Genomic DNA, 27429 nt, shown 5'->3' on the forward strand with positions numbered 1-27429 from the left:
TCCTCAGCGATAGTCTGGCACATGTTGTGTGGTGAGTAAATTCAGAGGGAAATGTGAACACTAATGCTACGGTAGAATTTGCCAGTTCTTTTTTTCTGTCACCTCCCTGTCTTTCCAAAACCGAGGGGAAGTCGAAAACACCATTTGTCAGCGCACATTACATCTCTGCTGGTATAGTCCCAAATGAAAGCCCAGTATGTGGCGCCTTTCAACAGAACATGGTAACATGCCTGCCTTGTTAATTGGACTTGGCTTGGTTCTCCATGAAGCCTTATTGTCAGTATGACTGATTTCTGGGCCAGAATTGCACCATATTAATTAACATGAATAGAGACATGCGCCATCTGAACACAGAGTGTAACCTTAATGTAATGTATGCCTTCAATGGAGATTACGTCAATTAAAAATATAATGAATGTCACTAAAACAGCCATACTTGAACGATATGTGCTAGATTTAAGAGTGTATGCGTGTTTGTATGCGGGCTACAACTGGATTAGTGTTACTGTCTAGCATGACAGAGTCAGAATGATTGCAGGGAAATTGCAGTCACTTTGAAGCGTCTCTTTTCTTTTAGCAGAGGCAATTTAAACGGACAGTTCTTCCCAAAATTCATAAAGTTTCCTCCTACCTGCAGCGCCTTTTGTCAATCTAGAGTGTTTTAGTGTGAGTTGCCTAGTTTCAGAGATATCGACTGAGATGTCTGACTTCCCTCAAATATATTGGGACTACATGACCCTCGGCTTGTGGCGTTCAAAAGATAAAGTGTTCTTTTGCATTTTAAAGAGTGGTTGTTTGTTAGAAACATCACTGAAGCAGGTTAAGTATTTTCTCTACACAACTGTCTTTGATGCTAAATTAACTTTTAATACGTTGATAAAATTGCCAATCTATCAATGAGTCAATTTCAGAAGTATAAATAAAGCAGTGGGGTTTGTTTTCAGTGGGCTAATCTGTGAGGTTTTCACGTTTACTGTTTTCCTTGTCAAACAGAGAAAGTGTGCAGGAAAAAACCCACACAAGAAAACGCCCTCCTCAAGTGCCCCATGGACTGTGCTGCAGGCACTATTAAATGAACCAAACACTAACACAAACTATCTTCCGCCACAACTCAAGCCGATGCAGCATATCTAACGCAATACGCGACCATTCTGCATGGCTTGCTTTCCACCCGTGGCTTAGCGTGTTACAGTATTAGCGACTGAGCCAGGATAGCCCTGCGCGGCTGCAACGAGTGAACGCCATTCACTGGGCTGATTGGATTGAGGCAGACCTAAGCGCAGCTCGAGCCGCACTTATCAGCTAGCTGGCAGATAGGACTTGTCATACTGCCTGTCAGATCTGATGAGGGGAGCACGAGCTTCACAATGGAGCTAAAATGCAATCTCCTCCTGTGCAGCTGCATCGCCTGCCTCAGGGACACGCTTATTAGACATTGTAAACAGCCAAATGTGAGCGCTAAACTGTAAGAGCTACTGTCAGGCCGGCTGCATCAGCCAGTTAGCCAAGGCTGGGAGCAATTCCATACAAAACTACTGTTGTAATAAAGGGACTTACAAGAAACCAGAGACTAAAGTGAATGGGAGGGCTATGTGAAGAACATACATGGTCAGGGGAAGTCTTCAAAAGGCTTGACAGGCTACGGTCAAAGTTGGCTGCACTTCATTTTAAGTCCACCTATCTAGCATAATTAGGCAGTTAATATATATTTATAACACACTGATATGGTGTTGTAGGCAAATAAAAGGGCAAGTTCTACAATTCAAGTACATCTATCAATAAGTATAACTTGTGTAATTAACACCTGTACCTACCTGTAATCATCATTACACAGTTATAGTCGTCGATAAGCATGCGCTTACATTTCAAAGTGCTCAGTCCTACCTGCTTACAACTACATGTCACTGTCTCGTACATTTCTATTAGAAATGAGATTTTCAGGATTAGGGTTTCTTGAACTTAGATTTCAAACAAAGTACAAATCTCTCATTCTGATATAACTTTGTCACATTGCCACGTCTATAAAGGAAATAATGAGGGTCGGAGTAAGAAATAGAGGTCTCCACAAAGAAGGGCTGATTACCCTTTATTAGCCCTTTCCTGCTCTTTTAACACTCACATCCTACCACCCAGCTACAGAGCCCTCAGCTGGATGTTAATGGAATTTAGACCTGCATTGCTCTCTTTTTTTTTCTTCTTTTTCTTCCTTCCGTTCTTTCTTTCTTTGCTGCCTGTCTCAAACTCACTCCCCCCCTTTTAATATAATCCCTTATTCTTCTGATTACGGCCCTTTCACCAAATGCCTCCCAGTCCCCCTGAAATAATGATATTTAAACAGGTGGATATGCATAAGATTGCCAGCGGAGGCTCAGAGACGTTTAATATCTGGCTGAGTACAAAGAGCGAAGGAAAAAGAGACCTGGTTGACGGGAGACCACGGAGCACACAGTCTCTGTTCTGCTTTCCTGAGATCATTAATTTCTCCAAAAGAGATCTCCCCGGGTGAGACTCATTCACATGCAGATGGCACTATTCCTCGGGAGCCTCTATCGCTCTTTCTCTCTCTTTCCATCAGGCCATTTAGTGCTTCCTTTCTCTCTCTTTTGCTGTGTCGCTCCCTCCTATATTAAGCAAACGGTTAGCTTGGCAGCCTTAGGTGACATAGCACTCATATTTCAGCACTGGGGAACAGGAGTAATGCAATGTGCCGCTATGGATACATTACATGAGAATTTGTCTCCTTTAAAGCGAGCAAATTCTGGGAGGGCGTCACTTAGTGATACAGGCATTTATCCATGGAGATAATTTCTCTTCTCTGTCCTCTGTTGCTCTCCCACCAAAACGTCCTCCCTTTCTTTCCCCACGCTTGACACGCGGCTCAATGTGTGCCGTCTATGTTCCGATATGTAATGCGGGTGCATGTTACACATGTCAAAGCTGCCAGTGGCGTTTGTGTTGGATTACAAGAGTAGATGTTGCCCAACAGAGAGGACAGCTATCCGCCCTTTGCCACTGCCATACCCATTTTAGCTGTCAATCTCCTGCTGTATCGTGATGCTGATGGAGTATAAAAGGGTTCTGTGGAACCTGTTTCGCTTGCATCTTCTCGCCGTCTAACAGCAGCGTGTGCCGCGGTAGTAATTAGTAATTAGTGACCCGTTACTGCATGCATTTGTGGCGTAACCCAGAGGCGTTAGCTGCAATCTCTCCCACTCCCTCTCCTCCCCCTTCTCTTTTCCCAATTCATATCTAACCTGATAGACTTTGATGACACGCTTCTTTGAAGACATGATCAAAGACGCAAGCCTTTGATGAAAGTGATGTTTGCTGTTGGTGAGGAGGTAAGGAGGAATACCAATCGTCTTTTTCAGGGAGGGACAGAGAGAGAGAGAGAGAGTATGAGGAAGACAGGATACATCAGGTTCAAGTATGTCACTCTCTTTATTATGAATGTTATAGATTTAAAATGATATAAATATGATAATCAAGTATGCTTTTTGAATCATGATGAAGGGGTGTAATGCAAATCGAATGTCTGTTTATTTGCCAGGAATTCATGAATTAGTCTCTTTATTTTGATGTATACAGTAAGTGGACAAAATACAAACATTATATCATAGTTTACCATGTTCCTTATTAAATCACATAATGAAGTAATAATTACACCTTTAACCTAAAAAAAACTGTCTCACTGCTCACATTATAGCACGTTAACATTTCCAATTTCCAATTGGCACCAAACATAAAGTTCTGTCCAGCTTTGGTTGATGGGATTGTGTTTTGCAGGTATTTGCTGTGTTTGAATTGTTTTTTTTTTTTACTTGATGATGGTGCCTTAATGAAAACTGAAGGAACAGCAAAGTGATATAAATTCATCCTGATGGGGACATGAACGCATGTACCAATTCATCTCATATGTGTTGAGACACTTCACCGGGAACCTAGCAACCTCATAGTGGCGCTCCTGCACAAGGCAAGAGATCACTGGGATTTATCCTCTGGGAACCATCAATGTCGGTTCTAAATTCCATGCCAATCCATCAAGTAGGTGCTTACATCCCACATGATAAGAGAAGACTTTGACCTGCATAGTGGCGCTAGAAAAAAACAAAAGAGTGAGGGGACACACAAAAGTCAATGTGTCTGGGAACCATGAACGTCTGCACTAATTTGATGGCAATCTACTCATGAGTGATATGTCAGTCCAACCCAAAGTGATGCCCCAACCAACAGACTGACTGACATTGCCCTCCTGACATCTACGTCACCGGCATGTTTAAAATAACACCTTTCACCTGATTACGCTCTAAAAACAACTGGTTTACTTTTGAAACAAAAAGAAAATATCCAAATCTAATAATTATGAGACATGATTTAAAGTCACAAGTGCCTTTTTCTTCTTATTTTGGATGTCAGATGGACATTGTAAGTTGTGTGTTGAGGGGGCGAGGGGGCTTTTTGTTGCAGTGTACAGTGTATGCACCTTCAGTTCTCCATATTTTGGTTCAGGTATCACAAGAATAATTGACGTTGTAGTAGCCTTTAAAAGGACAACTGAACAAATGAAAATGGACACAGACAGAAAACAGGACGGAAGAAACGACACAGCAAAAGGGCCTGATGTGAAACAAGTGGAAAATGAATTTTGTCAAGACCGCAGCAAACAACACCAGCGTACAGTCTCTCCGGTTGTCACATGGCCTTGTATCCGATTTTTTATTTTTTTATTGTTGTTGTCGTTTCCCCTTTCCTACCCGTTATACTGTGTCTGTTGCGTTGGTTGCACTGGTGTCCTCTTGTGCCAGGTGAGAACAAAGCAGAGGAGCGAGCTGGGCATCTGTATTCAGGTGCACTAATGGAATCACTGAGGCTAAAATGGCAGGAGGTGAAAGGTGAGTGCACAGCAGACAGCTCCACACCACTGCTGCTGCTGTCGCTCTGCCGAACCACTCGACTGTGATGGTATGGGAGGTGTGTGCGCTTCAGCGTGCATTGCATATGTGTGTGTATGCATACTTGAGAATTGGAGAGGGGAGGCGAATGAGTAAGAGGTTTTTTGTGTTCATGTGGTTGTGGAAGGACTTTTGCAATCAATTCTTTTTGTTCACAGGCACTTGTCTTTTGTTAGTTTTGCTTTTGAAAGATTTGCTATTAGGACTGTGTGCTGGGAGTTACGAACAAAATAGCTATTGACTTTCATGAATATACTCGAAGGCTTTTCTGACATTTCTCAATATAGTTTAGCTCTACTATAGATGTGGTTCAGTGCAATGCCTATTTTAATATAATAATACACCATTTCTCCTCACTTTATTTGGCATTGTATGTATGTATGTTGAGAGAGTCATTGGTGGCTGTAATAATTCCTCCTCTTCATTCTGGCCATGAAGAGATCCCTTTCAGCCGAGACTGCACTTTAAAACATTGAGGACAACATCCACAGTATTTGTTCGCCAAAGCTGAAGACAAAACAGCAATGTTAGAGGCTTCACAACTAGCTACTGCTTAATTTAAGGGTGCCATGTGGCGTTTACTTGGAATAAAAAAGTTAAGTTTACATGCAGGGTCTCACCAAGGTGTTTCGTGTATCCTTGAGGTCTCATTATTTTTTTGATTTTATTTGCAAAACCAACTTTTTAAATAGTTTTTAAATTGTGCTTTATCTACCTCCATGTTTCCATGGTAGCAGCAGTCTTCATCTTTACCACGTGTATTGGCATTAATACGTTTCTCTGCTGCTGTTCATCAGCAGAATACCGGGAAGCCAATAACAGGATAATAATCAACAAACACACATTAAGATGACAAAACACACTCAAACTTTCTCTGTGGTAGTGGAGGATTTGAAGCTGGCTCTTCTGAGACCCTAGACAATAGCCTCCATGCTTCACAAAATAACACTGACATCGATGAGTCAGTCATATCTGGAAGTTTTGTTCGATACTTTTTGAACACACTAATGGCTGTAACTCCTGCGGAAAAAACAAACTATTTGCTAGATCGCTTCCTGGAAGAAATTACACAGTAGGATCTAAAATCAATCCTTGCATGTTCCAGCCGGAGCAACAACAATAGAAGGCTGAAGAATTGGCGTCGGCCAATTAGCTGTGGACTGGTGAAGAGGCGGCAGAGGCGGCACATTGGGCAGATGCACGACAATTTGAAAAATTGCAGGAAGAGGCCCAGGCAGCAAGTGAAACACGGGTCAGCAGTCGTTTTGCCACAGCGTGTCCGCAGCACAACAAATTTGTCTATTTATGTTTGCGCTAGTTGGGCTAGCTTGAATAATAAACAAAGAGCAAGCATTCTGCCACACAGCTGGGGACGATAAAGACTTTGCCGAGGGGAGCCGACTATTGTAACGAACAGAACAGAGCAATTACACTGCAGTGATTTCACTGAAAACAGTTGTGGACTGACTGGTTCTGCTTTAGACAGCGGTGCAGAGGGCTGCCTATATATGGGACAAATGGGTTTGTAATAATGGGCTTTTTTTCTTCAAAGATGAATTGAGAAAATAAGCCAGCACCAACAGAATCAAGATATTGCGATAACTTTCTGTGGTTGTGGGTTCTAAAAGTTGTTGAAATATCACAGGAGATTAGTGCGTGATTGGAAAAAACATTCAAATATACTGTAAAATATAACTAAAAGAGGGGTTTTATTATGACAATTGCAATGACAATTTACTCTAAGCTAAATGGATAGACCATATGTTTTTAGCAGCCAGCTGCCACCAGATATCTCACAAGACGCGGCGTCTTGACATACACATACCGACCAGCAAAATGCTGATCTGAAAGCCTGACTGACATCTCATTAATCCTGCAAAAAATCCATCTGAAATCCTTCCGGAAGTGTATATGAAGCATGGGTTGTTAATGATTATCTGTTTTTGGAGGTTGCAGATAAAGTGGCCCAGTTCAGGCTAATCAGAATTGCACATTGAGTGCCTGGTTTGATCACAAAATCACAAAGGTGATAACAAATTCTAGTCTTGGCCTTGGTTATGTTCAAACAATCACAGGATCCAAGTGACTGTTTTTAGAGTTGTTGCTTTTAACCCCACAGGACTATGGAAAGTACTTAAGGCAGAGGCGTATGGGGAAGACTTAGACTTTGAATATTAAATGAGCCGTGTGCCACTCAGGCGTTGGGGTGGCTCCCAATTCTTTTGTAAGGTCACAGTTGAAAAGGTGGCCAAAACACTTGGAGCGCTAAACACCAAGAAGGCCACTGGCCCTGATTGCCTAGGTGTCAGATTCCTACAAGATGCATCTTTTATGTGTCATCATTCTCCTTCTGGATCAGGAAAAGTACCAACAAACTTTTAACATGCCTAAATTACTCTAATCTAAAAAATCGATCCTAAAAAAAGTTCAAATTTGAGTGTGAAATCAAAGGCTTATGATCGTATGCATCTACTGTACAAGTTATAATCTAGTTTGAGTAAATCATGTTCCATGTTATATATTTTACAGATTTTATAAGATGGGAAATGGGTTTTTGACAATGTGTGCGGTCTAGTGTTTCTGGACCTGCAAAGGTCTTTTGACACAATCAATCACAGGATTCTTCAGACTAAGTTGAAGGCCCTTAGTATGGATGGCACAGATCTAAGCTGAATGAATTCTTATTTGTTAGGAAGGGACCAGCAGGCTGAGGGTTGGCTGGCAGTTGATGTAGGCCATACCAATCATCTGTGAGATGCTACGAGCAGTGTACAAGGGTCCTCTGGTCTTTTTGCTCCTAATAAGACACATGACAGTAGCTTGCACTTGTACTTCATTCTCATATGCGTGACGACTAAGCCGTACTTGAAGTAAGGTAGAGAAGAGGAAATACTAGCTGACAAGCTAGGGAGACTAAAGACCTGGCGAGACCACAGGTTTCGACTTCACTTGGGCAAGAGACTATCTGGTTTGGTTCAAAGCCTTGATTAAATAAGGAATCAGCCATGTGTATTAACAATGAAGGGGGATCTATTACATGAAAGCTTGCAGTCTGCTACCTGGGCTGCCTCCTTGATGGGAACTTAGAGGGAGCTTCCATGGCATTGAAGATTTTGGGCAAGATAAATGCAGAACTAGATACCTAACCAGGGGGGGCTAGATGACTGGATAGGAAATCCATAAAACTGTTGCCCTCCTGCTTATCTTCTTTGTGTTGTGGCGAGGATTGACTGAACATCAGGGACTACTTTGGAAATAAGTCCTGAACTTGTCATGCCTACACTTATACGTTTACTACTCTGTCAAATGAACATAGACACATTCATAGTCCCTCAATAGATGCATTATATTAACTTTTTCAATGCCCAGATGTTTCCTGTAACACCAGCAGTTCAACATTTTGACTGTTAAAGTGATATCTCAACTTGTAATTGAGTATTATCGGCACAACATGTTGAACAGACCATCCATGTTTCCCAGAGGATAAATCCTCACAACTTTGGTGACACCCTGACATTTGCTCTAGGGCCAACAACAGATCAAAGTTTTCACTTATCCAGTGAAATATCTCAACATCTCCAAGATGGATTAACACGAGACATGCATGGTTCCCAGACAATGAATCCCACTTACTTGATAACAACATACATGATAACAAAGACAGAAAAATCTCAATGTGTCTGGATGGATTTCCATAAAATGTGGTGCACACATTCCTTTCACCCTCAGGATGAATTTGTCATAAATGCGGATTGTAAACAAGCCAACAGTTTCTCTAAACCACTTTATTGGGAGTGGAACCGAAAGTCAGTGCATTGGTAATGTCGGTAATCTGTCATGGATATTTACAACCACAGTTTGGGTTGTAACTTTACTGCTGTCCTTCCTTTCCTCTTTTGAATTTGGCATATTCGCTGGCTTGTGTACAACCTGTTCACATGATTGTCTGCTGCTGCACATGCTTGCTACCCCATTAAACTTAATTTAAGCGATAGCATTCCAAGATCTCAGCAATTAACTGAGCTAAGTACAATGTTTTTAGTACAGATAGTACAGATGGCCAGAACTATTAAAATAGAAATACAATTGCAATAAACCGCTGTTTGTCTTTCAGCAATCTTGCTAAATTAGCATATAATGAAATTACTCTTTGTGTTGTGAAACGGTTGCCAAGGTTTAGCCAACACCATGTTGTCTCAGTCATTGGCATCCAACAGGGCTAAAACACCAATAAATACTGGACTAACAAGAGATCAAAATGGATCAAAAAAAGAACTTACGTGATTTTGTTGTGTATTTGTCATATCTTTTTTATTATTATTTATCATTACAGCCAACTTTGTCCTTCACCACTCAGGATTTTAAAAGCCCCAACTGAGTCAGGTCACTGTATGTCAAACTTGTAGCACAAATGTAACATTGAAGTGCCTGTGCCCCACTCTGATCCCCATATTGTGGCGCTCAAATTGGGGACATGATTACAGCCTTAGCATCGCTGTTATTTCAAGTGGCAAAACAAGCACAACAGGGACAAATCAGAGGACCCTAAGAAAGAAATACAGGAAGTTCCTTTTTTATCTTCCCATCGTTGCTCTCTCTCTCTCTCTCTCTCTCTGAATATATGAAACACTGAATATAAACTTTTTGTTTGTGTAGAAAACTGCCTTTAAAGGTACCCTGTGGAGGACATCTCACCGTGTTTCTTACCACTCCCTGTAGTCTGCTTCTAGTCCGCCCAGACACATCAACAACATCACACACACACACACACACACACACACACACACACACACACACACACACACACACACACACACACACACACACACACACACACACACACACACACAGGAAACAAGAACAGCTGTAAAAGTGTACCCCACTTAAACACACACGCAGTGTAAACAATTTCTGTAATATAAGAATATATTAATTACGTGACAGTTAAACATATGAGAGTAGTGCGTAATACCTTCACACATGGCACAGATTTAGTGCCAGCTGTTAGACATTAATAGCAACAGGAGCGAAGGAATGCTTAAGCCTAATTGTTGTGCAGCGTTCAGCCCCTCTGACTACATATCCACAGCACAAGAGCAGTTTCGGTCATGTCGATAATGCTGTGAATCTTATTTCAAGACGGATTATTGCACAATTGTCAATAATGTTTGAAAGGCCAAATGACAGAACACGGTGAGCTAGCTAAAATGTTAAAGTAATGCTGTGTCACGGTGGCTACTGCTGAATGCTCACGTTCCAATAATGAAGTTAGAAAAGGCTGGAACAGCTTTTCTGTCTGAGAGCGAGAAGGAAATTGGGCTTTGGGTTAATTGAGAAAGGAAATTTGACACATCGTGCGGCTGAGATGCCCTACAAATACCGATGTATGAATCTGCTGCTATCTGACTCGTACGCTTGTACGATGTTTTACCAGAATGAAAGTCCGGATGCATTTCACCGTCCTTTTGAAGCTCCACGTTGTTGGGTGAAAGGAAGCAGGTCAGGCCATGGGGGAGACAGATGACTGTGAACACCATCTCCAGGCTGACAGTGGGAGAGTGCAGTTCAAGAGCAATTGTCCATTCCAAATAATAGGAAAACAGGCAGAGATACATGAAACAAAAAAAGAAAACTGATATGGGAGTTTACTTCTTGCACACACACACATTTAAAAGCTCCATTGGTTGTATTCAGAACATGTTTTATACAACAGAATAATCCAACAACAAATATAACTTTTCACCCATCGTCAATTTTATTTTTAAGTATATCGAATAAGATCAACATGACAAGCAACATGTACACAAATTAAAGCCAAATATGATTGATTACATTTTTTTTTTTAAGATTTGATCTTGTAATTATGACTTCCATATCTCGTAATTATGACTTACTATCTCATAATTACTAGTATATATCTTATTATTATGAGATGTGGATCTCATAATTATGGAAATGATTTCTCTGACCCATCAGATTCTGTGATCTGATATGAATGTCAGCTAAATTGCCACTGCAATTGTGTTTTATCATCTGTCTTTGCACGGTTTATTTAATTACTGGATTATCTGGATCGTGGTCCATGCCTACTACTCATTATGAATAATTTCGAGAGAGGGCAAGCTCAAATTGCGGCACCGGCATCTTGTACAGGCACTTCCTGTGGCACCGCTCAGTTGCCACAGTGCTGGAGGCACATGAGCGGTGCCAGAGGGAGATGCCGCTGTTCCGGAAGCTGCCACTACTTTAGAGGCAGCATTTCCGATGGCACGTCTCACGGCTCCTCGTGTGCCACTAGTTTTTGAGGCATCTGCCTATGTTAGAGAGAGCGGTGCCGCAACTTGCTTAAGGTCCTGGAAGGTATATATTATCAGAGCTACCAACTCTCACGGTTTCGCCGTGTGACACATGCTTTTGCATGTTTTCACACGCACTCACGCAACCAATTTCACACAACCAATTTCTCACGGCAAAAAAAATTCTGATTTTGGACCGAGGCGCGATCCTTCCAGCGCGCGTTCGTTCCAGCGCGCGTTCCTTCCAGCACGAGTTCGTTCCAGACGCGTTCGTTCCAGACGTGTTCGTTCCAGGCGCGTGTTTTACCCAGCTTTTGATCTCCTTCTAATACCTATTTTTTTGTTATTTTATTTATATGTTGATCTATTGTTTTGCTTTAAAAGGCTACTGTTTAACTTAGCACTTTATTTGTTGCACTTTTTTGTTTGATAATGAAAAATATTTTTCCCTTACTAATCTTGTGTCATTTTTTGCTGAACATAAATCATTTAGTGCTCTTAAGAATACAAGTATTAACAATATAGGTTAAGTTTCAGTTAAGAATTAGTTGAATACCATCGTAATCAAAATGTCAATCAACCTACCTTGGTCAAATCTTAAACACAGGTTTATTAATTAGGCTATATTGTGGTACATAGACAGTCATTGAGGCACAACAATAGTTTTCTGGTTGAATGTTTAGCTCAAGTCTAGAAGGCCGCTGTGGCAGGTATTTGTGGCCACAGCTGTCATCGCTGCAGAATAGATTCAGAAGATGTTTTGGCAACTGCCTGCCACTATTTGTGGCTTCTGGTGAGATGCACAGACGCACAGTTTAAGGATGTCAGTCGTTTTGCATTCATTTGCAAGGTTCTTTATCATTATTTTTATCAAGGCATCCAATACACATAGATTGTACATTGTCCCTCTTGAACAAATAAAAATAAAATAAATACAGTTTGTAACAGAAAGGGAAAATTAAGAGCACAGAACAGCCCTTTCCCTCCCTGATAGAGAAAAAAGGGTGGCGCCAAAGAGGCAATCTAGGAATGGTCAAATCTAATTTGACCATTTATATTGAAGACTGGGTGGAGACTGGGCGCCCAACGCCTACCTTTACCGGTTAGAAGGGAAACCTACGCTACAGAAGATATACACATCAATGTTCAACGACAAATCTGGTAACCATTTAAATATTGATTATGTAAATAGTGTTTGTCATAAAACGTAGCTCATGGACATATCATATAATTCAAGCGCTCTATACACTTTCATAGACTGTATCAGATGATTCATAACAAGGCGATGTTATATTATGTACGGGCAATTTCTTTCACCAGGGCAACTCAAGGTCGTGATTCCATCCACACCTACTGTCCGCTGTACTGTTGAGAGTGTTGGAGGGAGACACTGAGCCCCATTAGAAGCCCATTGGTAGTAATGCTTAAGAAGATTAATAAGCAAGGCCAATTAAAAAAATAACTTAATAATATCAGAGAAATATTTACTGTTAAGTAAATATATTTAAAAAAAAAGTTGTTGTAAACAAATGTCATTATCTCTACATACAGTCATAAAAGACAATGACAAATAAGCATATTCAAATGTGGAACATAAACTAATAATGTTTGATTTCATATAATTTACAGGGCGGCAGTGCACATATCATTAATATTACTACTACTAATTATTATTAGTTCTGTTACAGTAGCATATTATGGATTGTATTCATTATAATAATAAAAACAAGCTTGAAAGTCTTTGTCTGTTGAGTTTAAACCAATGAATAAAAACCTACCTAAAACGTTTATTTCTTCTGATCCAGAGAGATTAAATTAAAAAGAGAGATTAAATTAATAAATGCATTATTTAAAGACCGATAAAGACTTTGTACATAATTTGTAAATGCATACCTGGCTTATTTCTCAATTACAGCACAGTCAATTATTTAGTTAAAAAAATGAATGGCTTGATTAAAATTTACAAAAGAATATCAATTATTATGAAGGCTGTATGACATTATTCACATTACAATACTTAAGTCTAACCAAAAAATGAATAGTCCTACATAATAAATATTAGATTTGGTTGGAGAAATATGAATGATGAGTTAAATTAGACGCAGATATTTGATTCAATAGATATTCAATAGCCAGAATACCAATCTTTAATTTATCTAACCAATATCAAAACAGAAAATTAATGAACGGCTATGCTAACGAATTACATTGCACAGTTGATTTAAAAATTCAGAAAAAAAAACTTTTAAAAGAGAAACATACCTGCATGTGTTTACTCCTGACAAAAGCGCTCACACAAAGGTAAACTCCCTCTTGTGGCCAAATGGGTCAATAACACTCTTCAATATGTGCAGAAATACTGTGTTCAGAAGGAAACCTTGAAAATGAATGCAAAAACCACATGATGGAAATGCTACTTCTAGGGAGTACAACATTGACTACTGACATCCTTAAACTATGCATCTGGGCATCTCACCAGATGCCACAAATAGTTGTTTTTCTTTGTATTTGATTATTGTTTATTCAAGTGTAAAAATATTGTACATGGTTGTGGCAAGCTGCCACAAAAACTAGTGGCACCTGATGCCTGTTGCCACAGGAAGTGCCTATACGAGGTGCCGGTGCCACGATTAAGTTGTGGCAATGCCGCAAAGTTGTGGCAAGCTGCCACAAAAATAAGTGGCACCTATACAAAATAAACTAAACTGAAGAACAGGACTTGGTCAGGCTAAGGAAAAGAGTGTTATTTGGGTGAGAATGTTTGTTTCTTATGGAAAATAAGCATGTTTGTAAGTGGCTTCATATAGAAGTTGTGTAAAAAAAACGCTTAAATCAAATTAAAGTTAACGTTGACAGCGGTCTTCTAGGTGAAAGTCCTGTTTCTTTTCGGGATGAGGACCTGATAACTATGAGAAAACTATCTGCTACACAGTCATTGCTGTGTAGCAGATTTACTTCATAATGACCTTACGAACCCTCCTAAAAATTGGCAAATCAGATAACAGTGCATACAGCAGAACTAACAGATCATTTGTAGATAAGCATGGACAGGGAAATAAAAACGGAAAAGCAGGACACTATTCTTAAGAAACAGGCTACTCGATAAACAAGAACAGCAGGAGGCTCTAAAACGCTCCTAATTAAAGCAGAGAAAGTAACAAATGCAGTGAAATGAAGAGGAATACAGAACGCTACTATTCTTTCCCTCCTATTATGAAAGTCAAACTTGGCCACTGAGGTCTGGCGACTCAGTGTGACGTTGCACTAGTGGACTGTGGTGCCGACCAGCTGCAACCATGGGGAGATGCAGGGACCGTCCAGTCGAGGAAAAGTCCGCAGCAGGGTGCTTTCTGTCAGCTGTGGCCACTTTAAAGCCAGTGGAAAGGAAACTATTAGAATTTTCAGGACTCTTTTTCAATCTGAATTCAAGACTGACTGACTGACTGACTCGGTGTAGCGAGTAAGATTAAAGGGAAACTTCCCGACTTAATGCATACAGGCCATGGAGATTCCTCTTCAGCATGTGAGACAGGTATAATGTTGTATGCGTCGCTGGAGAGCAAGAGATTTGTCAAGTCGGAGAAAATAACCCCTGAGGATGCCGTAGCGCAGTCGCGAGGGCTATAAAAGTTTGAGCGTGGAGAAAACACATTACTAATGCATGGGGTGGAGTTTGAAAGTCAGAGAGGTTTCTAAGGGAATGATGCTATTGGCTGCATTATTAACAAATGCAGAATCCAGTGTTTCTGTGGGTTTCTGGGGACAAGACTTGCTGGAATGCCCCTTTAAAATGAAACAATTTTTTGACCAAAATAATATTAATCTATATGTTTGTGTGCGTCCATGTTTCTGTGCGTCTCCATCTGCAAAGCCATATAATTAACAGCAGAAATAATGAATAGAAGAAATACAGTATGGTCATTTATGTCTTATGTTAATATCAGATTTGGCAGTGAGTATATCGCAACTGAAGCTTCAGTGCAGTATAAATTAAAATGCTTTGCTTGCACAAATTGTTTCATTTCTGTTGGTCTTCGGTCAAACCAAATACTTGTGTGTGGAATACAAATCAAGGATTCAGACAAATTTTGATTTTATGCAAAAAAAAAGGAGTTAATTGATTCAACTGTCTCTTTCGCCGCGCCTTTGGCTCGTGCAACAGAGTTCCAGTGTAATTGTAGTCAGAATCCACCCAACTCTGTCCATCTGACCGGTGGTGACAAGCTTCCCCACAGAGTATTGCTCTCCCTCACACATACGCATTTATTTCTACCTGCCTCACTCTATATGACTGTCATTTTCCTTTCTCTTTCTGACATGCACTTATTCACACACATGCACACACGCACGTGCGCACACACACACACACACACACACCACACACACACCTGTGTCCCCTGTGGGTCCTGTTTGGCGCGTTACTTTCTTTCCCAGTGAGGCACCATTGTGAAGCCGCCGAGCCTGAGGGGAAAGAGGCCAATTTAACACTCCCTCCATCACTCCTTCTTCTCTCTCTCTCTCTCTCTCTCTCTCTCTCTCTCTCTCGCCCTCTCTCTTTCCCTCTCTCCCTCCCTCGTCCTCTCTCCCTGCGTCTCCCCTCTCTCTCGTCCCTGCTGACTTGTTTGTCCCACTGGTGTTTACCTCCTCCTCTCCCTCTGTTTGGCTCAGCGTCCGCCCTGACAGCGTAAGGCCATTATTTTTCCTTTCTCACCCTGTGCCTCTCTTCTCCTCGGCCTCCGCCGCACCCACCACCTTTTCTCTTTCTCTCTCGGCACCCTAATTGGCACAGCACTTTTTCCCCTGTCATCTCCAGTGTTGCTTTGAAAGCTGCAGTCAGCCCAGCAGGAGACAGGAGAATGTGTAAGGCCCCTCTTGCACCGACAAAGTCCAAACCACTGTTTTAGTATTATCATTATTAAAGTCTTTATTTACTCCACATGCCCCCTTGCTCATACCTAAAGATATCCATTCATACATGGGTGTGAACACAGTGTGTGTGCATTCAGACATACATTCCATGTGTACCCACAAACTGCTGCTACCACCTGGAAATGAAGGAGGCAAAGTGCAACATAATATGCTAGCAGAGAGAGAGAAGAAGAGTGTGATAGACACGGCATCACACTGAAGGAATTCTCTGTACATTTAAGGGTGTAAATATTTGAGTGGCTCCTGCAGTTGTGTATATGCGTGCTATTACCCATGCTTCAGGCAGTCTTAGGCGAGGTAGTGCTTGCCAGTTCTCCATGGGTGAGACCTTGCAGCTTAGCACAAGCTAAACCATTACAAGGCCTCCTCAGGAGGAGCCCCCGCGTTGAAAATGGCAGACCGTCTTTAGTTATTCATGACATGTTGCATTAGACCCACTGCCGAGGCTTTTCTTTTTATATCTCCGATATCGCGGCGCTCAGAGTACCGCGTGGACCAAACCTCAGTGTCGGACATTCAGTGACAAAACAACATGTGAAGTGCGTCAGTAGCCGCGATAACACCAAATCCTTTCCGCTTTGGGGCCTCAGCCAGCGAGCGAATGAGTTCCCCTGGTATAACCCTGACTGTACTTTATGATTTTTGTTTTACTTAAAAGACAATTAGGATATCAAAGATGGGTTTTTAGATAAAGAGATACAGCGTGGGGGGAAAAAAAGCTAGAGTATCCGAAATGGTGCAAACCCCTCCTCACAACCCCGCAGGTCTCGTTAGTTAATTAGTCTCGTTAGCTGGCTTAAAAGTGGAATCTCCCCAAAGCCTTACGCAAGATTTATCAGCAGTAATTGAAAGGTAATTCCAACTCCTGCAGGTGAAGCTCTGCCAGTGCTTCCAAAAGTAAAGTTAAAAGGGCCAAGTGGAGGAGAGGCTTGTCAGGGCTGCAGTATATGTTACAACACGGCCATAGAGACTTTGCTCCTCCTGTGCTCTCCGTCTACACGTCTCGGTCCTTTGTACTTCCTCCTCTCGCTCTCAACATTGCTTATTCCCACACCGCCCATTCTCACCACTCCCGTTTAGCACCTCCCATCTTCCTGCTCCGTGCTCTCTCTAGATTTGGCTTAATAATTCATCTCGGCTCTTGCTAAAGAGAACACAAGCCCCTGCAAAGAGAGGACTACCTCTCCAACAACACCTCTCTGCAATGCCACTGCAGTCAGGAGCCCCAGGCTTTGCTCTCTCGCTCCCTTTTCCCCTCTCCCACTCACACCCCTCCTCTTCACGGCCCCCTCTCTTCCATCCCCTCCCCTCCGCACGAACACATTATTTCTAGCCCCGAGCATGCCCAGGATGCCCCCAGCTGTGAGAAAATGTCAGGCGTTTACCACCCACCACCCTCCTCACCAAATATGCACACTCGCACAAACACACACACACACACACACACACACACACACACACACACACACACACACACGCCCACGCCCTCTCTTGTCACACAACACAACAGAGGAAATCTCATTAGTCAGAGGGGTGCGTGCCATTGATGTTTGCTTCTCTCTGGTCTTGTTGGTGGGATCTGGTTCGGCACTGTCTGGCTCATGCCAGAGAACCCACAGCTACACCACGGGTTAAGCCGATTACATTTTTTTGGGGAGCGAGGGAGACCTGAGGGGTAGAAGGATCCATTTGTGTTCCTCTCCTCCCTCTGCATCCCCCCCGCCACCTTTTTTTCTCCCCCTTATTTTCTCTCTGTTGATTTATTCATATGCTCCTGAGGTTTAGCCACCACGGGCTTATGGTTGCATTCATTGACTTCAGCTGGAAATGATTTCAAATTCAGTGGATTACATTTGTGGATATTGAATAAAGAGACAAATGAAGGGGTGGGGGTGTTGGAGGAGGAAACCGGCACAATGGCTCTCTAATACGGCCTTGTGAAAATCGGCTTCACGGCGGACCAAACCGATCGCAATGGCCAGCTTGATGAGTTGATATTACCGTGCTGTTGACTATATTTATTAAGCATGAGAATAGCTGGCAAGCTGGCATCAACTTGATTAGAAGCTTCCCTATCTGTCATTTCCCTGCCCTTTATCCTCAGGCTTTGATCGGGCAGCAGGTGTAGTTTGATATAAATGTTTGGGGGGAACACATTTCACACAAAATCAGGCTGAATAAATATTTAAAAAAATATATTTTGCTTTCAGCAGCTTTGGTGTAAAGGGATGAATGAATAAAAGGTGTGGCATTAAGATAAAAAAAAGAAGAAAGAAAAAAAAGTGAGTATAGCCAATGTCATTATGTTGCATAGTGTCTGGTCATTTCATGCATGTATCCTCTGCCAGATGGTGGAATGTGAGCCAGCATATGCGAGTCAAACTGGGAGAGAACAGAGGTCTCTCTGGTGTTGGCAACGGCGTCCCCGACAATTGAATCCTCATTACCGAACTCTCATAATTGTGTTTTTTTTCTTCTTTTTTTTTTATCGGATATTCTAATAGCTGCTGTTGCATGTAATTATGTAGCAATTATCTGCTTCCTTGCCTCAAACTGGTGTTCCATTGGTGTAATGCAACGTCAGATTGTGTCGCTTACACTCCCGCTGGCATGGCAGGTTCAGTTAGAGCGCTGTGAGGCCACTCGGCGGAGGACATATTGACCGAAACTTAAAGTCCAAATAACCTCTGGCTTTCATCGGTTCAGTTCCAGCGCTGCTGGCCCACTCTGTGATACAGAAGGATAATTAGTGCGCGATCTCAGAGAGAAGAAATCATTGATATGTATTTTTCTCCCTCTATTTTCCTCCCCTCGAGTCAAGTTCATTCTTTGAAGTCGGCATGTATGAAATCACTTGATCTTTACTTCTTTAAGTTCATTACTTATTTTCTAGTTGTGTGCATGTCATGCATTTTTAACAAACCCTTTGAGTTGACTTTGTGATGTGTTGTAGTGGGGGAACATCAAAGGGATCTCTCCCTTTCTCTCTGTCTCCCTCTCTCATTCTTTTGCCTTTTCATCTCCACTTTTACAGTCTGAACTGCACGCTCATAGAGCTTTTCTTTTCAGGCAGAATGGTGAGAGAAAGGTGGAGGAAGAAGAGGTAGAGGATTGCCATTATTTTTTTTTAAACTCAGTTAAACTTTGTTTCATTCTCGCTCAGACCGCTAAATATTGCATGCCTGCGATTAGATAATGAACACCACTCCTTGAGGCAGGTTTCTTGTAGACTGCATAAAACACTAAATTGCATTTTCCTTCACTTGTTTACCAGAAAACAGCAACATGGAGTCGGGAGACTTATTCTCCTGCATTGTATTAATAACTATAGTTACATTTGAATCTGACCTTTCTATTTCTAGAGAGGATTTATGCGCTAATCCCATTCTTCTTCCAGACAACACACCATGCAGGGAATATAACTATATTGGATATATGTGCAAGGAGTTGCCGCTTTTTCTTTGTTTTGAATGATTCTGTAACTTTTCATTTAACATTCATTTGACATAAATTTATTTCTGTTTAAGGTCAATGATGATTATGCACATTTTACATATGTAAATAGCACCACTAGCATGACTGAGGACTCATTCACTAAGACAATGCTGCCCACTCCCGGTCCTGGAGAGCCCCGGTACTGCACATTTCCCATCTCTCCCTAGCCTGCAGCACCTGCTTAGCTCTTGATTGTCTGATCCAGATAATCAGGTGAAGGTAGAGCAGGGTAACACAGTGCCAGGGCTCTCCAGAGTGGAAACTAAGACATGTAGGGAAAAATGTCCCGAACCATAAAGAAGGATCACCAAACACAGTAGTACATGGTTTTCACCTGACAGCAGGGAATAGTGTTGTTAACACACTAATAATAATCTTAATTAACCATTGTCCTCAGAGTGCACTCTGCATATGTGAAACACAGGCCCTCCGTTATTGAAAAATGTAAGCACCTTGCACTTGTCACATCCAAAAATCAGCATTGACACACACACACACACACACACACACACACACACACACACACACACACACACACACACACACACTCCTCCATCTGTGCCCTGCCCTTGCCAGACATCTTGGGGCCTGCAGGGCAGCAGCGGGGTGTGGTCTGCCCTCGGGGCACCAGAGGGGTGCCCTCTCGCCTCAGGGCTCACAGCGAGCCCAGCTGCGCCGTGGATGGTCCCTGCACCCCCCCGGGGTACCGAGAAAGTGTGTCGGCCGCCTTTGATTTCTTGTTCAAACACTCTGGGCACTGGCCACCAAAAGTTTTCTTGATAACCTCTTGCTGACAAGCATAAACAAGCTAGCAGCGCTTTCCAGATACCGTCTGTGCCCGCTTCACTGCACTTCTGCTCTCTATGAAGCGCCGTAGTCGACATAGAGACAGAAAGGGCGACGGCCGATCGATGAAGTCGGTGCTGAAAATGTGTACATTTTTGTTTTTTGGGGTTTCTAAAATGGGCCGCACTCATAAAGCCAGACAGTCGTTGAATAACTGTTTGAAGGGGTAACCGGTTTTCAACCCGCTCTGTGTCTCTGCAGCGCGGGCAGTGGCCTACATACAGATGAACTGCACCTGGTCTTCCTCCATGTCGCAGCCCGCCCCCCCACCCCCCCTCCAGGACACCGGTATTGAGTGACCTGCAAAAATGAGTTAAGCAGCGAAGCTTGCGTTGAGGCTAGCACACGTGCAAAGGGAACCAAAAGCCCTGTGCGTGCTGTGCGATGCAATAACACAACACAATATCTTTATCTCGGATTTTGTTTAGCGCTGCATCATACAATGGCATAGACTCCAGTTTGCCAAAATGAAATGATCAGAAAATTATTTTTTTTTTCTTCACTTTGATGGTTTCCCTGAAAAGCAACGCAACTAACATTTACAGAATACTGAAGGAATGAAGCCATCTTCCACAGAGTATGGCTTGTCCTGCAAGTTGCTGCATGTATTTACCTCCACACTTTCACATCAACTTCTGAAAAGCGCCGTTTTTCTGGCTCGACAATTTGCCTCACCCCTGGGGTCCTCTCCCACATAATGCTCAGTGGACCAGCCTATAATCAACTTAATAAGCACATCCCTCAGCGCATGCACTGAGAGAGTTCGTTTCTTTTCCCTGCCCTCTTAGATTTTACTCTCTCTGTTTTTTTCTTATTGAATAGAAAGTCAAAAGGATTCTTCAAAAGAGAGAAGGAGGCGATCTCTAATTAGAGGAGAAGGTAGGCTGAAATTGTTAATTTGGGGGATTTTAACAATAGACTTCTGGACTAAAATGCTCATTAGTTTTACTTTGAGTCATTCCATCCAGTCTTCTGGGAGTGAGTAAAGGACAGCTAAGCTTTTGGCAAGTCAGAGTGAAACAATAGCCAGTCGTTGGCTTTATATCGCTGTGCGTCATTGTGGGCTGTGAGCGAGAGAGTCAGAACTAAATATACTGTCCAACAAAGCTTATTTGAAATTAAAAAATGGGTTAGAAAAAGGGTCATGAGATGGCAACAAATGCAAGTACAATTAATTGAATGTAAAAAAACAACAACCTGCAAGTTATTCAGTCTGTAAAGTCCCTTCTCTGTATTTGATCGTGAGGTAACAGGATGAAGTTCTTTCATTCTGAGCGGCACAGCTTTTGAAATGACTGGTGACAAAATATAGAACATTATCAGCGTCCAGCCAATCTCGAACGGAGCGCTTCCTTCTGCACACAGCCTCAGCAGCTGTTGCTATAGAGACTGGGCAAGCTGTGGGCAGAAGTTTCTGCTGGATTCCTCACCGGTTCTCTTATCGGGTCCTCGCCTTCCTTCAGCCTTTTGTTCCTTTTGTTAATGTTCCGCAATGTAATATAATACAATATCATATTTGTGCGATTGTATTCGCTGCAAAAAAAACGAGTAAATAAACAAAATATAAAATGAACAGGATGCACTCTAGATATCGTATGGCTCTCCAATGAATATTACCCTCATGCAGCTTTTAATGTGAAAACCTTTCTGCTGCATTGTCATTGTATCCGCCTTGAATGTAACCTACACGCATAGTATGTCAGCAAGATGACTTCAAATTAAACAACAGAGCATTACATGAATAACTAAACCATGTATGACATTTATATGTTAAACCAAGTAATGAATTTGCACAGTTTAATACTCTTAAAAGCTGTTAATGATGACTGTATGATATATTAAACCTTATTACAGTCTATTTAACTTACAGATAATGAATTGACTGCATTTTTAATTGATTTTTTTCTTCTGTTTAGTCAGAACACACCTTTAGACTCTTCAGAGATAGAGCTTTTGAGACAAGAGGAGGACACATGACAGGCACTCTGTAGCTTTCTAATCTGCCGATATATCTATAGATTTTGTTTAACTTACCTCTTAAGGCTAGAAATCTCTCAATTTAAACAATACATATTACTATGCATTTCATTGTAGAGCCCAAAATAAGAGATGCTACAAGAAGGGAGAGAGAGAGAAAACGGCCTGGGAGGAGGTGTCAGGGAGGTCTTGAATTACCACGGGGAACTTCTTTTCTTTTTTTCTTTTTTTTTAATGAAGATTGTGAACCACCCGATAGGATTCTTTTGCTTTTGCACCGGACACGAGAAGACATGAAAGCCCTGGAAATTGTCAGAAGCCGTGTAGTCCAATTCCACAAAATATATCCTTTCCTGAAGGGGCTGTGCGAACATCCGTCAAAAGGAAGACTGGGAGCTACAGTGGTGTTGGACTAAAGTAGGGCAGTGTGTGCAACTGGGAGTAAATGTGTTCTTAGCCTATCCCACTCTGAAGTATTTGCGCTGAAGTGGAAGAGAGGCACATCTATCAGAAAACACTCAGCCAGATCCATAGCCCAAGGCAGCGCAGTATGAAACCTCCAACACCACAAAACACATCCATATTCCTGTTGGCCCAGAAGTCATTTCTTCCATGGTATGTACAGTAAGTACAGTCACTTATCCTCATGCAGCTCAGCTCATTGTCGAGACGCGTAAGTCCACTCACATTCACCCTGGTTTGTAGCAATTGCCTTATTCCGTTCAGGAAGTCTGACTTCACATTTTGAAAGTGAAAACCCTCTCTAATTCCACAAAATACCACAGTGTGAATACAAATACATCAAACGCATTAAAATCCAGAGAAACTGCGACTTAAGTTGCCAATTGTGTGTTCTTTTAAGAAGAAAGCCAGAGCTATTTGCACTATTCTTATTGTGTAATTACAGTAAAGTATAGTGGATGTAAGAATCTCACTAATCACATCAGATGCAGCTCTCTGCTTCTATTGTTGTAATGTAGCAACAAAGGTCGGAAAGAAAAAAAAGGCTTTTATTATATGATGTGGAATACTATTAAGAGACAGTGTTCATGCACCAAAGTAGATTTCTTGAAAGACCTCAGTGGAATAAAAGTTGTTTCAGGAAAAAAAAAACGAGTGAAGAGTAAAAGAGAGATCATAGTCTTAGAATATCATAAAAAGAAAGCAAATTATAAGTTTTCTGAAATTACAGAGACATGCAGGTACCAGTGACAGGGACGAAAGAGGAAATAGGATTTTGGGGAGTTTCCTCAGAGACGCTCCAATTTCACACTATCAAATTAAAGTGTCTATGTATCAGAGGATGGATGAGTGATATTCCTGCTCGGTGCTAGGTGGTCTGCAATTCCCATGAATAATTTGAGTGTGTCACTGTGGGCGGTCCTTCTAAAGGAGATTGTGCGGGCAGGGGGTCGGGTAATGATAGATATACCAGGCTTCCCTTTCATCCCCCTCTTCACCTTACTGTGGGTTAACAGATGTGGATTCTAGGTGAGGGACAAAAGCTGATGACTGGCTCTGAAAGTTTATTTTAGTAAATCTTCAGAAGTAGCCATCAGACTTTTGCCCGTAAACCTTTTTATTTCCGTCCTCATTTTGATTGCAGACTGTGGTATCTAGAGTGAAGTTAGCGAGACTCGGATGTTTCCTGGACACTTAATTTGATATTTACTTTCGTAATCCAGATCTATAAACCTCGCAGGTGGAAAAGAAAATAGCCTGGAACAGCTTCGGCACCGCAGAGAACTCCCACACAGCTTCACACTTTCACTTGCTGCCAAGGTGGCAGCCATGGTGACAGGGGCTAAGAGGGGAGCCTGTCATTTGAACAGAGAGGCAGGGGGGTGACGACATGGGGAGCAGGGACTCAATAAATGGTGGGAGGGAGTAGACAGACCAAATAAAATGAAAAAGGTGTGTGAGGGGCGAAGTGGTGGTTTACAGAGGAACCGACAGATACACACATGCTAGCTAACTCCATAATCACGATTATGCATTGATTTTGGGAAGAACATATTGAATTGCACTTTCCCATTTAATAAACAGAGCACTGCTGTTACTTCCACGCTGCGCTACATGCCTGCTGTCAGCTCAGTCTGATGTGCCACAGAGTCCGCTATAAGGAGCATGCATTGTTGACGTCAATATCGCAGGCGATCGTGTTCATCTGATTGCGAGAATCTCAAATCATGATCGTGATTAACACTCGAGGTAACTGTGCAAGCGGCAACATGTAGAGATCGATGTTTGCGAGCAGGAATGTGTGCACTCCACTCAGACGTCCATCCCACGGTGAGCATGCTTTTCCTCTCTCCTCCACCACTGCTCTGTTTGTCCCCCAAGGCTGAGAGTTGATGTGTGACTGACGGACAGCCACGGACAGCTTGGTTAGACACACCGCACTCTGGGGAGGCCACCAAGGCTGAAACCGAATAGAGGGGGTAGTAGGAGTGGGGTGAGAGGGGGCGCTGACGAAAGGGGGTTTTAGCGGTGGAGGGAATGAAAAGAATCAGAGGCGATTGAGTCAGAGCGAAGCGAACGCATTCTTAAAGTGTGATTAATACTGAATGTGTCGCTTCTCTTTCATTCTGTGCCAACTAGGTTCATACGTGCCCCGCTCACGCCCCATCAAGGTCATGTTATGATCTCTTCTTTGTGATAAACATTGATAAAAAAAAGTCGGGCAGGAACACAGCCTGTTTGTGCTGTGTGCAGAAATAACGGCTCATGGACCTAGCCTTGATACAGTATGTTCCAAATCCTGACAAAGTGATTAAGACTCCATTCAGCATTGGTCAGGAGGCTATTCAACACTCACAGTTAAATCTTAAAGGCAAAAATGTCTTCCTTTGAATGGAATAAATAATTCAAAAGGATCTTACATTGAGGTATCAAGGCTGCAGCTTAATTCAACTGAACTTTCTTATTCTAGCTGCTTTCTACGTCTTTGAAGTTTTTTCTTCTATGCGCACATTTGTAAAGGTGTGCAGGACTTTTTGTGTGTGTTTATCAGAGATTGTTTAAAAAAATACGAAGCCAGTACCAATACATGTGCCCCTAAAGGGATACCGATACTTCATTTGATCCCCCTCATGTGAATGGTAGCTGTGTGTGTGTGTGTGTGTGTGTGTGTGTGTGTGTGTGTGTGTGTGTGTGTGTGTGTGTGTGTGTGTGTGTGTGTGTGTCTCCTACTGACTGGCTAATTGCCGCCTCACTGCACAGCGTTCATCGTCCAGCTGTCGCTGATAACGCAGACCCGCGGTGGTAGGACAAATTGTAAATGGGTCAGCCTTTTTTTTTCTCCATTCAATCCATTGTCTTTAATAAATACAACACTTTGGTTTTGTTTGATTGCTGCTTAATTGCCCAGTTATTTAAATATATTCATTATTATTTGTGTGTGGCGATGACGGAGCCAAAATGTTATTTTTGAAGGGCTAAAAACCAGCAAATAGGGATTGAAGTAGAACATTTGGTTAGGTAAAAACATGTTACATCTATCTTTATTTTTCAATAACTGTTGACTCACATAATCATGGCAATACACAGAAGCATTCTGGGTCGGATTCGGAGATGCTTCAAACTCGTGGTGTGAGTTGTACCGAAGGGAAATCAGAGCTGGATGGAGAGGGAGATAAGGTGATGCTCCAACTTTTTAAAGAAATTTTGCTCTGCACTCCATCCAAAATCCTTCCACTCAGGCTCCCTGTTCGCTCACTCTCCTCTGCGCTCACATACTTGACTAAAAGTTGTTGTTGTTTTTCCAGATCTGGACACAGAAAGGATCGATTGCAGATTCCATTGGACTCTTGAAATTTCACATACTGTGTTATTTCGCTGGAGACCTTAATAAAGGTAGAGTCCAGACATCCAGCTCCAGTGTTGATCAATGCTGCGTGTAGGGATGCAACACTGCCACTTCATTTCTGAGTACCTACATGTAGGTACTTGTTGATACGGAGTACCGATGTGAGTAAGTATAGTACCATTATAGTGCTAACCATGATTTAAAAACATGTACAATGTTCATCATCAGATGTTACGCCAGACAGACACACAACACACACCACACACTGACTAACTGATCGATTTGATTGGGAAAGTGGCTGCATGTGTCCACGTGCTGAGGGCTGGTTCAACAGTTTGGGGAACTGTTTAAAGTTAGATAAGAAGATCGATACCACCAACATATCTCGAGCCAGAATATCAGCCAGTAGCCAGTGAGCTTAGTTTAGCACAAAGACTGGGAACAAGAGGAAACAGCTAAACCTCATTAATTAGAACGTTAAATCTTGATTGTTAAATCATGATTTAAAAAACAATTGAGATTTTATCGGGGGTTATGTGCCAGATTACTTTGTTACCTTTGGACAGAGCCTTGTTTCAAGTCTTGTTGCTGAACTAAGCTAAGCAGCTGCTGGTGGTAACCTTTCCCAGACAGATATGAGTGGCATCCATCTTCTCATCCATCTATGAAACACAAAGATGCGCCTTTTTTCAAAACACAGCAAAGAATTTACATATGTTGTTCAATGAAATATCACAAAATCAGAAAACCCATTAAAAGAAACTAGATTTTGCTTAAACAGGCTTGTACATTTTTTAAATAGTACGTTATGCATTATGTGTGCCGTTCATGGGATGTGGCTGTGTAGGACCGTTGATGGTAATCATGGCATTTCATAGACTAAACTTTTCCTGTGACACTCACAAACACTCACAATCACCAAAATCATCTGTTCCTTCATTCAACAATTTACATCAATGTTGATTCATAGCTCTACATATCACTCTGCCTCAACAACATCATTCCCCGAGTCTCTGCATCTTAAAATGCCTGAGCCATAAATCACCCTTCAGAAATGTGCCATCTTTACAGCCACTGTCAGCCCTTGGCCCTCTAATCACCTTTCTACACATATCCCGTTGCTCTC

This window comes from Taurulus bubalis (assembly GCF_910589615.1).
Source record: "Taurulus bubalis genome assembly, chromosome: 13".
In the NCBI taxonomy this organism is placed as follows: Eukaryota; Metazoa; Chordata; class Actinopteri; order Perciformes; family Cottidae; genus Taurulus; species Taurulus bubalis.